The sequence below is a fragment of the Rissa tridactyla genome, chromosome 1 (assembly GCF_028500815.1).
Source record: "Rissa tridactyla isolate bRisTri1 chromosome 1, bRisTri1.patW.cur.20221130, whole genome shotgun sequence".
In the NCBI taxonomy this organism is placed as follows: Eukaryota; Metazoa; Chordata; class Aves; order Charadriiformes; family Laridae; genus Rissa; species Rissa tridactyla.
This window is the reverse complement of record NC_071466.1, coordinates 155,980,388-155,995,775: the sequence shown is the minus strand read 5'-3', so window position 1 is coordinate 155,995,775 and position 15,388 is coordinate 155,980,388. Positions and strand designations below refer to the sequence as shown.

Sequence of the window (15,388 nt, the reverse complement as noted above, 5' to 3'; positions counted from 1 at the left end):
CCAGCAGTCCTTTCTGTTCTTGTTTGTACTCACCTTTGTCAAATACGAATGAGAAGGACTGTTCCCAAACAAGGTCTGATCAATGCCTCGTATAGTGATGTGTCAGTTCTCTTTCTCTGCTGGAAATCCCTTGCCTGAAGTATTTTGTGGTTGTATTTGCCTTTTTCATGCTGCGTCACACTGGAGACCCGCAGTCATCCTTCAATTGGATAAAACATCCAGGCCTTTCTCCTCCTTTGTAATTTCCTACCGATGATCTCCCAATTTACAGCAGAGGTTCTGTTTATTACTCCCCAGGTACATGCCCTGGTACTCTGTGCTTTTGAGCTTCTTCCCATTTCTACTACACCAGCCCTCAAGGTCACCCAACATTTCCCATGTAATGTTTCAGCCTTTCTCACTACAGATGTCATCCAGCTTTCTGTCGTCGGCCGGTTTCATGGCACACAGTTACTTGAAATGAAGGGTGTGAGAGTCAAGTCCCAAACACAGCGCTGAATGACTGTCTCAAAGTGAACAGCACTACTTCTGTTCTCTCCTCTTTCCTCTGCTGGTGGTTTTTGTTTGGCTGGGTTTTTGCCCCCCAGGCAGATCATCACTTCAGTGCATTTGGTTGTCTGTTCATCTGTGCTGTGGTGTGACACAGCTAAGAGTGTGAAATACAGGAAAGCTTCTGTAGTCCCAGGAGAGGAGTTAAGTGCTCAAGTAACATATATTTATGTCCCAGTGCTGTTGGTGCTGGTGAGATATACATTAGCTCTCTCGGTGCTCAGAAACACATTTGAAGTCTGCTAGTACCTTGTGCAAGCACACACTGGTCTATGTGTGGATGTCAGTAAATGGTTTGTTGTGGGTGTCAGTACTTCGTGGGCAATGGGTCTGCCAAGTTAGCTTGGTATTTCTTATGTAATTAAAAGCCTAGTTTGCACTGTGGCTATCTTACTGTAATATGCTTAGATATCTGTGTGGTATTTAACTTACTACAGCATGACATTCTGATTAAAACATTAGGACTATACTAAATAAATGCAGAAAACTTCAATTTCTTAGAAACTATGTAAGTCTTGCTTACTAATTGGAAATTATCCGTATATATCGTAGAGTTTGTAGCGTAGCTGCAGCGATTACTTATTGGTTTAATGTTATTTGTCAGTGATTTGAAAGATGGCTGATAAAAGTTTTCAGGTGAAATAAGACTCGGTGTAACCATACATAATAGGATGGGTCACTCACAGCTTACAAAGCCATCTTTTGGTATGCTCAAACAATACGCGTTTCAACGGAGACAGATCCAAGGTCATGCAACTGGGAACAAAAAGTGCCAGTCATTCTCGCAGAATGAGAGGCTGCCTCTCGGAAAGCAGTGGCTCTGAAAAGGTCTCCGGGATCACGGTTGCTGGGATCATCCAGCTGCACAGGAGCTCTCAGCTGCTAAATGTGCCAGTTTTGATGGCAATATGCAATAAGAGCATGAGGTGGGGTTATCTCTGGGCAAAGCAAAGCTATTTCTGGACGTCCTCATCTGGTGTCCATACTAAGGAAGGATGCGGAAAGATTGGGAGAGGTTTGTGGAAGAGCTGCAAAAATGACTCAAGGTCTGAAAAACAAGAAAACCAGCATGCCACGAAAAGCCAATTGCGTGAAACTGTTTAACGGGTTTATAATTGACTTGAACACAGTGTGGAAGTACCTATGCAAGGAGAAGCCATCTGATAGTAGCAAGCTTTTTGACTGAATAGACAAAATAATAACAAGATCCAGCAGCTGGAATCTGAAACTAATTGAAATGAGAGGCACCAGATTATTTTATCTGCCAAATTCTGTCAAGATGTGTGATATTATTAATAAAGATGTGTTGGGAGGAGATCAAATTTATTTTCTGCTCCAGCATAGACACGTGGATCAGGGCTACAAAAGGTTACTCTTCTCCTTGTTTTGCACAAGTCAGTGCAACTGCTGTACCTTTCCTGATTTCTTTTAACAGCAAATGTGCCTAAAGTAACATCTACAAACTGAAGTAGTCAGTAAATAAAAAACACAACGAAAGCCTTCTAATCTAAATGTCAGTAGCTATCAGCGTTTTCAGACTGTGTCATACGTTACATAGCTATTCCTTCTACAGTTTGACCCTTTTTATCGCTGGACAGTGTTTGAAGACAAACTCGTTATTTCTGTCATGGCATAAATGCTGTCAAGATATCATCCTACTTGTCCTCAAAATGCATGGAGTCGTAGTGGCTCTTAGTTTTCCTTAGCTTTTTCTCGGGTCCAATAACAGGAAAAATGCTTTGGGAGGCTTATCACATCTGACCTCATTGCAGATGAGAGGAGACTGTGTTAAATTGGTAGATATATAATCAGCCTGAAATCTAACTTTCCCTTCCATTTGCAATGCTGCTTGTCTTGGCTACGTTTGTACCATTTGCTCTGTTTTAATTTCTAGACAAATAGCTCTTCTGCAATAATTAAACATTCCTGGCTTACCATATGTATGGGTTTTGTCCCTTATTGCCCATAATTTTTGAACGGCAAATCTCAATGGAGCACTGAGAAATGTGCTGTGATAATCTAACAGGACCAGACGTGGTTTCCTTGGACCTCTGGTAAACAGTCTTCTTGCTAGCCTATGTGGCAGTGCCTAATAAGGACTTACTTTAGTGTACTTGATCTAATTTCTCAGACAAATTGCTGAAATAAGTCATTTGTGAAATGCAGGCCGTTATCTGGTATTAGCTCATCTGGAATCCAGGACATGTAAACTGTGATTTCGAGTGTGTTTTACACTGTTATTCAGTATGTTTTGTAACAAGTTAAAAATTATTAATAATTTATCTTTCCTGTTTAGTTCAAGTGTATCTGTATCAACAGCAATCCCAGGTCTCTTATGGCTTCCAAGGTCTTTTGCATAATTTTCTGTATTTATTGTAGAATTTGTACTTGGATGCCTTATCTTGAACAACAGCATTTGTCTGACCACAGTAGGATTTATTTTCAGTCCCTCATCTTGTATGGACCCAGATGGATACTGCAAATTCTGTTAAGTATTTTTGACTTCATTTTGCATGATGGTACCTATTGCATAGCGTCCTGTACCCAGAGTTGCACTATCTGTAGTAGTTTCATTTCAGTTTTGTCAGTATGATTTTTATCCTGCAAGGTGGGAGAGTTTCTCTTTTGGAGAGTTATTCTGTTTGGAATTGTGCTCTTTAGTTTTACTAAGACTAGTTCATTTTATGCATCTTATTTGAGACTATTTAATTCTATTACAGAAGTGGGTCATACTCAAATTATACATGACTCCAAGCACATCCTCTTGCAGCTTCTTGCATTTTCTCTACGTGCAAATTATGAAAATCTGTGCACCGGTAAAAGCTCCATACTGGGCATGTCATTCAGTAATTTTGCAATTTTATAATAATTTCTGGAACCTTAGAAGCAGCTGTAACACTACTTCCAAATGTCAGAGTCCTGTGGCAAAACCGATGCTTTCATGCACATCAAGTACTTAGTAGCAGTCAAAAAGGAATTCAGTTTAAAATCTACTTGAAGAAATGCATGTTGGGTATTTTATATATTGTGGTTTGACCAAAGTATATTTACTTGCACCAAAAACGTGCCTTTGCTTTTTGAAGTTCAGTTCCCAGGAAGTAGCGCTCCCATTTTCTGGCTTTCAGAAGTTCTTTTGAATATATCCAAATACTTGACTTGTTTGGTTTTATTATCGTGGCAAACCTGTCAATTCATTTGGTTTGTGTCTTTACTCCCTCAACAGTAGGTAATATTATTGCCAGGTCAAGGTCAAATTTCAGTTTTACTTCCAGGCTTGAAGAGTTGGGATTCTATGAATTGGCACACTGGCAACCCTACCAAGGCAAATTCCTGTATCTTCAGGAACCCCTCCTTTCAGTTCTTCATCAAGTTGTTTATTTCCTGTATCATGATAAGCAGACAAGCTATATATCCATCTAACTATTGGCTTTGCCACCTGCTCGCCAGTGCATTCATTTTCTTGTTTCAGCATCTTGGATTCTGCTAAGTTGATTGTCCTTCCACAACCACGCAAACCCAACCTCACCACACCTTCCGTTCTTGTACTTGCTTTATAAAATCAGCTTTTAAAGACAATCTCTGATAGCCTGCTGTTTTCCCAGTTCATCTCTGATTTGATTTCAGTCAGCTGTTTTGAAACATCACGTGGCCTTCCTTTATTTCTAGTTTTGAGGGCAGGGCTGACTTTGTACCTAAATGCTCCAGAACCCGTTTCCCCCTCATCAAGTGCCTACCACGGGGAAGGTGGGTGGCAGGGCTGCCCCATGGTGTCACCCTACAGCATTTCGGCAGTGGTTCATCCTCCCCTTCTCTACCCGGTGCACCCGCATCCCTGCTGAACTGCTGAACTGCTGTCCCTTGTCCCAGCTGGAAATATAAAATGGCACTTCCAATATCTTGTTCCTGTACTTTCTTCAGCACAAAATTATCCCTGGCCAAAATTACATCCCTGGCCGAAGCTACATCCCTTGCCTTTGTAAATGAATTAAAAGACCCACAAAGAATGGCATTTTATCATCCTTATCAGAGCTCTGTCCTTCAGCTGCACATTCATGTATTTTCCTTTCGTAAGTCTGTAATTTGTATTGAGAACACATTTCAGTGAAATAGTTAGGGGTTTTACTGCATGCCTAACAAGGAAGCCCTTCAGGGAGAGAATTCTGTGTTGTCTCATTTTGTTCCAAATTTACTGCAAATAAATGCAGTAAATCATCTCTGCACTTGTTTACTGTTTTACCTGTTCTCTTCACTCTTATCTGGTCTCTGCCAGTTTTGTCTTGTGACATGCACTTCAGGATCACTTTAGGGTTTTTTCCCTGTTTGCTAACAGTTTCCTTAGAGAAACATATAATTTTACTAGCCTTGCAAATATTCATTATTCTTTGCAAAGTCAAGTGTGTTTCTTACTGTAACCTTGCTTTGAGCCAATTATAAATTTTACCATTAATAATTCAGTCTCTAATTAGTCTATTTGGAAATTATTCCAGCTGCTAAATGCCCTTATTCATGTGATTTAGCTTCACCATGCAGATCTATAATAAAATGATCTGTAGTCTCATATAGCAGCTCATTTCTTGTCTTTGCCTGGCAACATTTTTGCATGACCTACTGGGCTTGGGGCTTTGCTTGGGAGTCTGAAATTCTCTTTTTTGCTGGCACTGAAAGGCCTGAAAGCCTTGCTGTACACATACAGCCGTGCTATGGAGTTTTCCCTCTCTGATTTTCTGTCCTAGCATTTGCTTTCAGAAACATCAGGAATTTCTTTCATCCTCTCCTCTTCCCTCCTCTCCGGTGATCATCTGCCAATACGGGGGATTCAAGCACCATTTGCTAGCTCCTCTTCTCCCGCAGATTTGGGTTTCTTCTGACCCACCTAAGAGTGCTGGGGATACATTGCTCTTTGCAGCCCATCCGTACTCGCAGGGCTTATGTCAGGGTTACAAAAGCTTCAAACCTTTTCCCACAGCAGAGGTGAACACCACCTATTCTCTCCAGGGCTGGCTGCTGCGGCAGAGATAAGCAGGCAGGAAGGATGTGTGAGAGGGAAGAAAAAATAAAGTTATGCAGGTGTGCTGGCACAGTGTAACGCTTTATTTCAGATACGCAGAAAGGATGTTTATTAAAGAAATAAAGAACAACCCCCTTAGGAATGTATGAGTGCATTCTGCTTTTGTATTCTAATCCAGGGAGAAACAACCTTTTATAAATAATTTCCATCCTCCTCCCTTCTCAGAAATATTTCCCAAGTATTCCTTCCCTCATTCCAGGGGTAGGTCAAGAAACTGCTTTATTATCCCCACAGCCGGAGGGACGGGCTGACCGTTTTTCACTGCGTCACCTTCTCTTGCCCCAGCCATGCCACGCTTCATGCGGGTCTGTCGCCAGGTGCCGGGGGGACAAGGACACACTCAGAGGTTTGTGCCAACGTGTGCGCTAGAGCCCAGCAGCCACCAGAGCACTGCTTGCTGTGTCTGGGAGCTGATGACCAGGCTGATACTGAGGGACGCAAACCCCATCAGAAAGGGGGACTTCAAAACAGGGCTTGGGAGCCCGTGCGGCACAGTTGTCGGTACAGATGTGCTGCACACGTCTGTATCCTCCTTCGCTCCTCGCCTCCATGGAGAGTCTCGTCTCCAAAATCCTCAAGCCTGTGTGCTGTGCTTCCTTCGCCCGCGCTGTGCATATGTTAGTAGATGACAACTGAGGCATCTGTGTATTTGCAGCCATGGATCGTTACCAGCTGTTGAGTCATTTGAGTCCCAAATTTAACTCACTGTACTTTGAAAATAGCACATAGCGGTAGAAAATAAGAGTGTTTATTCTACACAACTGTGGTCCTGCCATCTCAAAATAATCATTCCGCTGATGAATAATTTAAGAAACAAAAACGGAGCAATTTAATACAGCAAGTGTAAGGCAAAGCTCTGTGATTGACATCTCCTAGGCAGTTACGAAGTACCTTCATAGCAGCTGCCAAGAGGAGGCAAAGAAAAAGATAAACAAAAAGAGAAACTAAAAGACATTCTTCGGAGTTCATGTGGAAATATGTCGGGTCTCACAGGGCACCTAGGATTTCTGTTTCTCACTAATGATCAAGGTCTCTACCCATTCTTCAGTAGTGACATGATCAATCACAACACTGAAGACTGAAGATATTTTCTGTGACCATGTTTACTTTTTTTCTTTTCCACAACATTATTCTTTGAAAATCCAATTTCTTGTGCTTCTTTCCTGAAAAAATAGCGTTAGAAAGCTTACATAAAATCTTTTTTTAAATATGGAAAGGCAAGTGAAATGCACATGTATGTGCAGAAGTGTATGCATGCAGATCTTAAGCAACAGCATGTGACCTTTACAAAAACTGCGGTCTACAATAAGTGGCTGTAATGTGAGCTGTGAAGCTTGGCATAAATGCAGTTTTCACCAGGGCATAATACCTTTTGCCAGTTTGAAAAGTATTTATAATTCAAAAAAAGTTGGATCACTGGGAAAAATGAGGTGCTGATCGTGTTTTAATCCTGCAAGAGATACTAAATTAGTGATGACTGCAGAGAATTTAAGAATTCAGCAAAACTCCTTGCAGACCATTGTAAGAACTTATTTATGTGGATTGACCTCCAGATGGAGACAAAGGCTGGTTTGTATCAAGAGATGCCATAAATTGGTTATGAAAGTCTTTGAAACAAACCCCAGCACGACAAGGTCAGTCCCCGCTCTGCCATGCCTCCCGCACCGCAGACTAGGCTCTTGTTCCTACTTGTGCTTTTGGTTAAATTTTGCATTATGCTCTAAAGTGATTTAAGGCCTCGAATTGGAATGAACTTGAGTTAATGTACAGTGCTAATAGGTTTTAAATGTTTAAGCCTCTCTAAGGCTCTTGATTGTTTAAAACCGTCAAACACATTACAAGGGTGTTGGGAAAGGCAGAAAAGGAGTTGATGAAGGTCTTTATGGACCTGTGATGAGATCCTGAACCCGGAGCAGCCATGCAGGCTTTGTGCCTCAGTACCCATCAGGCAGTAAAGTAACGAGGCTGAGCGCTGCATATTAATATAATAAGAGTTAGCCTGGTTTTAAAAATAGACTTCTCCCTCACTTTCAGGATTTGTCATTCCCTCTTTTCAAACAGCTCTCTCCTACACAGCTTGTGGTACCCCTCACAGATGGGGCTGCAGGTCATGTTCTTTGGTCCTGTTTTAGGCTATGTCTCTGGGGCCTAAAGAGTGGCCCTTCTTTTCTTATGTATTTCAAAACCTGGACGCTGATGGATACATGTCCACATACATATATATATATATATGGATATAGGTCCACCGGACATATACATATCCAGTCCATATACATGGATAGGACCAGAGGTGCTTCTTCATCCTGACCAACTAAACGTTAGTAATCACCCTTTACAAATTAGTATCACTTTCCTTTTGGATGTTATCTAATTTCCTATTTTCACTCCAAAAATAGACATTGACATACATCCCCCTCACCATCTTTTGAGGCTTTAATATGATGTCAAGGTGGCCTGTTTAGCGTTTCCAAGCTAGCAAACAGTTGCTCAGCGGACTGCACAAGGCTCACCACACATTATGCTTAAAAGGCAGAGCTGGGGTAGCGTGTTAAGTCTTTACTTCTAGTACTTCTCTATGTTTAGTGGTGCACTGAGAACACATTTTACATTTATTTATTAATGCTGGCACCCATTTTGAAAACAAAATAGCAAACTCTCTGGAAATATGAAAGATCACCTACTTTCACTGTACAGGCTTCTGTGCGTCACTGTGTACCTGCCACTGAAATGTTCTTTTAAAATTTTGTGTTGCAATACTCTTCAAGGGGAATCATAATACCCATCTTTGCATCCCCTACAGCATAAGTTCAAAAGCAGAGTTATGTCCTTCTTCTCACAGAATATTATTTTCATGAGATGCTATTTTTTTGCAATACCTGAGGAATTTAGCTGATTCTTTAGGTCAATACCATCAGACCTAGCTCTGAAAAGCCGGAACCTAGGAGTTAACACCTCCATAAGAGAATGGGGGTGGGGTGGGATATAGAAATGTTTTTTTTTTTCAAATCAGTAACACAGCTGTACTGCAGTGTGTAGTCATTTAGAGGTGGTCTTTTTTTTTTTCTTTTTTTTTTCCTGGAAGGAAAGGCACAGTGAGAGAATTCATTGTCAACTGCATAGCATTTGATCTCCATGGAAACATTATCAGCTGACTTCAAAGTCAACCTTCAAATAAGTTGGATTTTTTTTTTCCTGTGGCTCGTTTCTGATGCTCCTAGACGTGCATTTGCACACTGGGGGAGAAATACCAACACAACCAATTCCTGCAACCTTGTAGCTGGTCACAGAAGAGCACTGGCATTTAGGAGAAAGAGAGGAAAGGCTTCGTGATGAGGTGCAGAGATCTCATAGTCTGGAGGAGTCTGGAGGAAAAGACAGGGCAAGTACTGTATGTGTACCTATAAACTCATTGTTTTTCAGTCTTCACTCAAATCAGTCTCCCTGAACCGAGCATACAGTAAATTAAGGAGTCAGCTCACTCGGGCTTTTCAGCAAAAAGAAATCTTCATATTCCTGTGTGTGTTCATTTTAAGTCAGCTATACTGGCTTGTAATTTCTCCCGCACCAGGATGGGATGTACTGACAGAAGCACCAGTACCTTCTAGAGTTACGAGAGAAGGTACGAGAAAACCTAGTATAGTCTATGAAGGGCATGCAATCTACTTTGCTTCTCAGGGATGTCAGTAGGTCTTTGGGAGGCTGACAGAAGGTGAATTAAAGTAGAAGCAAAGTAGGGGAGACAGATACAATAGAAATACAAAAGGCTTTCCCATGCACAGCCCTGGGAAACAAGTTATGTGTATTTTAAAATTCTGTGGTTGTTCCTTATCCCTTAATAATGTCACCAGGTCTTTGATCAGTTGCTGGCTTCTGAATTCCAATGGCAAGATGCATTAAGGCCAAAGGAAGACAATGAAAACAAAACTGGCATTTATTATTGGGTTTGGTTTTTGGAAAAAACAAAAAAGACGTTTGCTTTGTTGTTTGCATGCCTGGCATCAAAAAGGAAAGAACACTGTTGCACATGCAACAGAAGGAAGAGTAATACTGGCATGATTTGCTAGGCAGGAAGAATTCTTTACAGAGAGAAAGGGGAGTAAATTTCTGCGTGTGGCAGATCTTGTTGTTAAATGGAGAGACTGAAGCAAGGTTTAGATTCACCTTTTTGTCTCCTCAGGTTGTCAACTTAGAAAAACAACATTCCCCTTGGACAAATCACTGCTACGCTTGCTTGGTCTAAGCTGCCTGGACAAAGTCCAACCGGCCACTGGAAATTCCACAGAAAAAGATCTGGACCTGGCAAAAACTAGATGAGCGGGGCCTTCTTTGTTTCTGCCCAACCTGGCTCTTTCAGGGATTACAGAGTGCTTGTGTGGGCTGCAGAGGTATTTCATCTGCAACAGGATAGGAGATTTCAGCATGTGACCCTTTAAGGGAGTAATGAAGGGGTCAGGGTAGTTTATTGCTTGCAAGCAACATGAATGATGTAGATTTCACAGGGGTGGGCTGCATCTAGTGGTCCTTGTTGGCAAGACAATTACATCTTATTTTGATTTCTGGCTATTATATCTCAATAACTTATATCTCAATAAAGAATTCTTCCTGTCTAGCAAATCATGCCAATATTACCCTTTCTTCTGTTAAATGTGCAACAGTCTTTCCTTTTTGATGCCAGGCATGCAAACAACTTAGCACATACAGAAAGGATTTTTTTGTTTCTGGCAGGTCAGCTCAGGGAAAGAGTAATAGGGCCTGGAGCCTTTTGCAGCAAAGATCCTTAGTTCACATCATTCAGTACAAACAACAGACAGTTGGACAACCAGAGTCCTTTGGTCACTTGAAAAAATGAACGGATAGGCTTCTCTCCAACACCTGAAGGGGGAAATATCCAAATCAGGTAGCCACCACCATCACCCAGGGCTCCCAATGTCTTCTTTAATAGTGCCTTCAGCAAAGAAAAGGATTAAAAAGGCATGCGAGTAACTCTACCCTTTCAGCCCTGAAAGAATTCCCTCTAAGAATATTTTTAGTGGCACACATTAGGCAACGTGGAAGAAGGCTGCACTGAAGTTGTTTGTGCTGTGTCTGTTCTCCAGTCTCACTTGTCTTGAAGAACATCTGTGTGAAGACTTTTCAGCAATTTAAGTTTTCCTACAAAAGAAAGATTACACAAACCCTCTGAGGCTCCTTCTGAAATTCTGTCTGAGAGAGGTTCAGTTTTTTGACTGGAAGAAAAAGTCCTTACTTGGAGAGAGGCAAAATGACCTGGTTGTTAAAAGACCAAATGCAATATGGTGAATGGATTCCTCATGCTATGGGAGATGTCGTGTGCAAGGCAAACCTAACCTGGCCCCATAAGTTTCTCTTCAGCTCTGTCAAGTGCTAGGCTGGGAAGCACCTGCCTGAGGTACACTTTGATACTAAACTTCCGTGTCTTGTCATCTGGAAAATCTAAGATGTGATGGAGTCCCTCGAGTTTGCTCAGACCTCCAGTGCCCCTTTCCATTTAATCTTTTAGCCTCTGCCTGGGCCATCCTGGGAGGTCCCTACTGCAGGGGATGAAAGAAACCTGCCGGCAGCCTTTGCATGTTGCCAAGCAAGGTTCTTGCCAGCACAGCGATGGGATAATTTCACTAACCTTTGATTACGATGTTTCTTCATTTTGACATTAAGAGATCTTCTTCCTTTCCCTTCTGCTCCCAGTAAAATACCGAACCACATCGCACTACTACAACTGGCAAAATTTTTGCAGCTTCCTCTGTTGTGGCTGCAAGTTCACGAGCTGTTATGTTTGCTTAATGGCTGTAGTCAAGTCACTTTATTATTGCTAGGTTATTTTGGGGGGGTCATAAGAATCACCATTGCTAAAGTAATCAGGGGGCTATTCAACGCGGGCTTTGATCAACTCCCCTATTTCTCCCTAGTCCATTTTATCAAAACAAAGTGCCTTTAGCTAAGTCGTATTGCCTTTGCCTTCCGTGCCACCCCCTATCATCAGAGAGTGCTTGCTCATAGCTGGTGCTCACTGGCTGCTGTAGTGCACAGCATGGGGATCCACTCCTGGTGCAGTCCCATGCGCTGTGGGATGTGGCAGCAGAAATGTCACCATGTGCAAATCTGCGGGGTGCTATAACGTGCAATATAGATTGACTGTCAATTGTACCAGCACGGCAAACTGGAGATCAGCCCTTGACTGCTGTAATATTGTTCCATATACTATATTGATTTATATGAGCCTAAGGATGGTACCCATTAAGTATTTGCAGTTGTGACAGAGGATACATAGTCCTCTGATGCCATAACATATTACGGCTTGTGCAGCGGCAATTCAATAGACAGGCACCGCTGCTGAAGGAACACATAGCAGATGTCCAGCTCTGGTGGGGTATGGATGCCGTTGGTACATTTTGAGGTAGGAGGCCAAAGGCCAAATGCAAACCGCATTCTGACAGTGGCTATAATGCAATAGCATAGCACCGCTATAGACCCCACAGTTTACGCCGGTTCTTAGTATAAAATAAAAATGTATTAAGTTCCAACCCAGGTGGGTTTATCGCCTCACAAGGACACCGCACTAAATCTCCATCACCCAGTCAGACTTCTCTTTCCATCTCAGCTTTTTTTATAAGGGCAATTTTCCAGTAAACCCCTTCCTATTCTGCAACCTATTGGTGATGCTGCAAGCTGCTTCTGCTGGAACAGTACATAATTAAGCAATAATTTATATTCTATGCGTGTATGCACAGAGCAATAAAGTGTTCTCAAGAGCTGCGTGCTGCTGAGGCGTTTAATCCGTGCACAGAAGGAGTTTACTGCAAAGCTACTCCCTCCAAAAGGCTTTTGTCATCACTGCGTTGGGAGGGAATTCGGTTTATTCTTTAATAATTTCATTTGATTGTAATATAATTTAAATAGCTAATGGTACACACTCCACTTTAGGATCAGACCTCATTTTATTTGTTTGTTTGATGTACCTTGAAAATAGTAAAAACTAGTAGGGCAAAGAGAAAGTAAAGATAATGTTGTTTCACTTGTGAGACTTTTTTCCCCATAACCCTATAATAAAGAAGTGACGATAATTAAATAAACAGCACTCCTTCCGAAGACATTAGTGGCCACAAATTGCCATCAATCGCAGCTACTAGAAATACTTTAAAGGGTGGAGATTCACATTTATTTGAAAACTGCTTGGTTTCAGAGGACATCTTAAAATCCATACCTTTGTGTTTCTCTTTTTATCTACTAGTGGTTATAAGTAATACTTGACATTTTTATCTCTGCAAAAAAAGCAGAAAGGAAGAAGAATCAGGTTTTTTTTGTTTGTTTACATCTGACAGCACGGTTAGTTTGTGAGTCATTTCTGCCTGTTGCGGGGGGAAGGGAGAGAACGAGCATTGTTCCATCAGACGTGGAAGAAATGTTTTTGAAATAATGAGAAAAATGATTTGTAGAGAGGAGGGTCTCAGAGGTGGGCTTGGTGACCAGATCATTGTAACTGCTGGCTTTCTGCATTTCCCTTGACTTCAAATTGGTGACGTCTCCTTGAGTCAGACACCTCACCCCTAATACTGGGGAGGAGGATGTTTAGATGAAGGTCCTGTAGCGAGGCCTGTTTACACACCAGCACCATGAAGGCTCACCTTCGTTTGCAGTGTATCTAAGAAAGGCAGCAGTTCTTGTCTCACAAAACACCACAGACCCTGTGAAATCCCTCAAGCTCTATAGCTCCCGAAGCCAAGCCAGGTCTGTGGGCGAAGGACGTGGTTCAGGGGGGCACTAGCGTGAGGCAAAATTCAAACATATTTGGTACGGATGGTTTGAGCCTGCTTGTGTTTAAAGCGGTTCACTCACAAGCGGTTCTGCTCTCCCCTGGAGGTGAAGTTTGAAAACTGCGAACGGAGGCATTGCAGCCCCTTGCACAGCCAGAATAATTGGAAAGAAAAGGAACATTTACTGGGAAAAAAAAAAAAAAAAATTCCTAGCAGCAGAGGCCCACAGCTTTGCTTGATAAAATCATGCTTAAAATAGCTACACCAAAGGGCTCTGACTCATAATCCACACCGAATTAGGCTTTGACCGACAATGATATTACCTTTCCCAGCCATCCCTTTCCTGACCACATCTGCCCCTTGCAGCAAGGATGGCAGGACCCCAATCTTGTACACATATATAGCGAATAAGTTCATCTTTGTCCTAAACAAACTTCCAGTCTAAATGGAAGAGACATTCAGTACAATGTTTAATATTCTTCTTCCATAAGATATAGGAAGGAAAAGCACAACATAGCCATGAGGTATTTAATAGCTGAGGTGATCAAACCACTGTTGATCATCAGTCCGCTAGCAGGACGGGCACTGTAAAAACCAGCCCGAGAGGAAGGGCGGCTGTCTGATGAGGAGTCCAGAGTGGAGGTTTGACTACACGTCAAACAGCAGTTTCCGTGGTGCAGACATGGCCTTACATGAAGTTTCATCTCCCACCTGGCTGAAGCATTTTGCAATGACACGTGAATTTCCTTTGTCAAAACCACCGCTGTTGCCCTGTCTCATTCATTAGTGTTTCGCTCAGGATGATACCATGTAAATCCCAGCACAAAGAACTTAGCACGTTCTGCTCTCCCCAGCTGCTGAAGGCGATGGTCTTTATCTCCCCTGTCCAGCTCGCATATCAGCACATCCCCGGTGAGCTCTTATTACCGTCTGTCATTCACATTCTGTGTGTCAGTGCCGCGGCAGAAGTGCCGAGCCTGGGACCACCAGCCTTCAGGTCTGGTCGTCTGCTTGGGCCAGAGTTATGGCAAGTGTTTTTCACAAAGAAAGAAAAGTCTGTGTTGCTGCGGCTGCCCAGGGATCCGGGGCTTTAGTGCACATGTAGGGCAAGAACTGACATCTCACTGATGGCAAGAACCTGCCAGGAAAATGAAACGGGGTTTAGTTTATTTTCTGGGGAGAGAAAGAATCTCAGGGTTGGCGATGCTCATGACTTGCTGCAATCCTGGTGTCTCTGAAGCGCCGTGTCCATAGTGCAGGCAGTGTCATGGGCAGGAGTGACAGCCTCCCAGCTCCTGCCATCCCAGCTCTGTGTCTTACCCAGACTAGCAGAGACTGCATTTCCAAGGGTATGCTCAGTCGCTGCATCCCTTCCACCCGTGACTCTTTCACTATGATGGCCCACAATCGTGCAATTTGCAAGGATGATTCCTTGTGTTATGATTGCCAATTCATGAGGAAAAGCTACCGAACAGTCCTAAGGTAGTAACCATATTCGGTTTTCATCAGTAACCCTCCTGGTGAGAGGCCAGATTAACTACAAGTGGGAACTTCCTTGCTTGGCTGAATACAAACAACACACAGGACTCGTATAATGGCCATAAAGATTCCTCTAGGTGGGATAAAATGGCATTTTTTGTGTCTGTAATGAATAGCACTAGGGAGGCTGATAAACCTGTGCCGTACAAGACATCCTGCAGAAGCACTGGGGGGTAGCTGGCTGAGGACCGTGCTATGCATCCTCTAATGTTGTGCATGGCAATCGTTATTTATTGTCATGGGATTAGCACATTCTTCAGCGAAGGGGCAGGATGGGGACAGCCTTTTTTTAAAGAAGTCTCATGCTCATGATTTGCTTTATTCTCTACTGTTGTTACTTGTTCTTCCTCATTTTTTGTTTGTTATGGGGCAGAATACCCCCAGCAAGGTGGAGAGCCAATATATTGGGCACTGTTCAAATACAAAGAGTAAGCAACGCTCGTTGCACTGAGGAGCTTGTAAT

At 42.5% G+C, this 15,388-nt stretch overlaps 1 protein-coding gene across 2 annotated transcripts in view; it reads left to right on the top strand.

The window, feature by feature from the left end:
* Window positions 1-15,388, top strand: part of TMEM178B (transmembrane protein 178B) — a 230,178-nt gene that overhangs the window by 201,595 nt on the left and 13,195 nt on the right. The window lies entirely within an intron of this gene.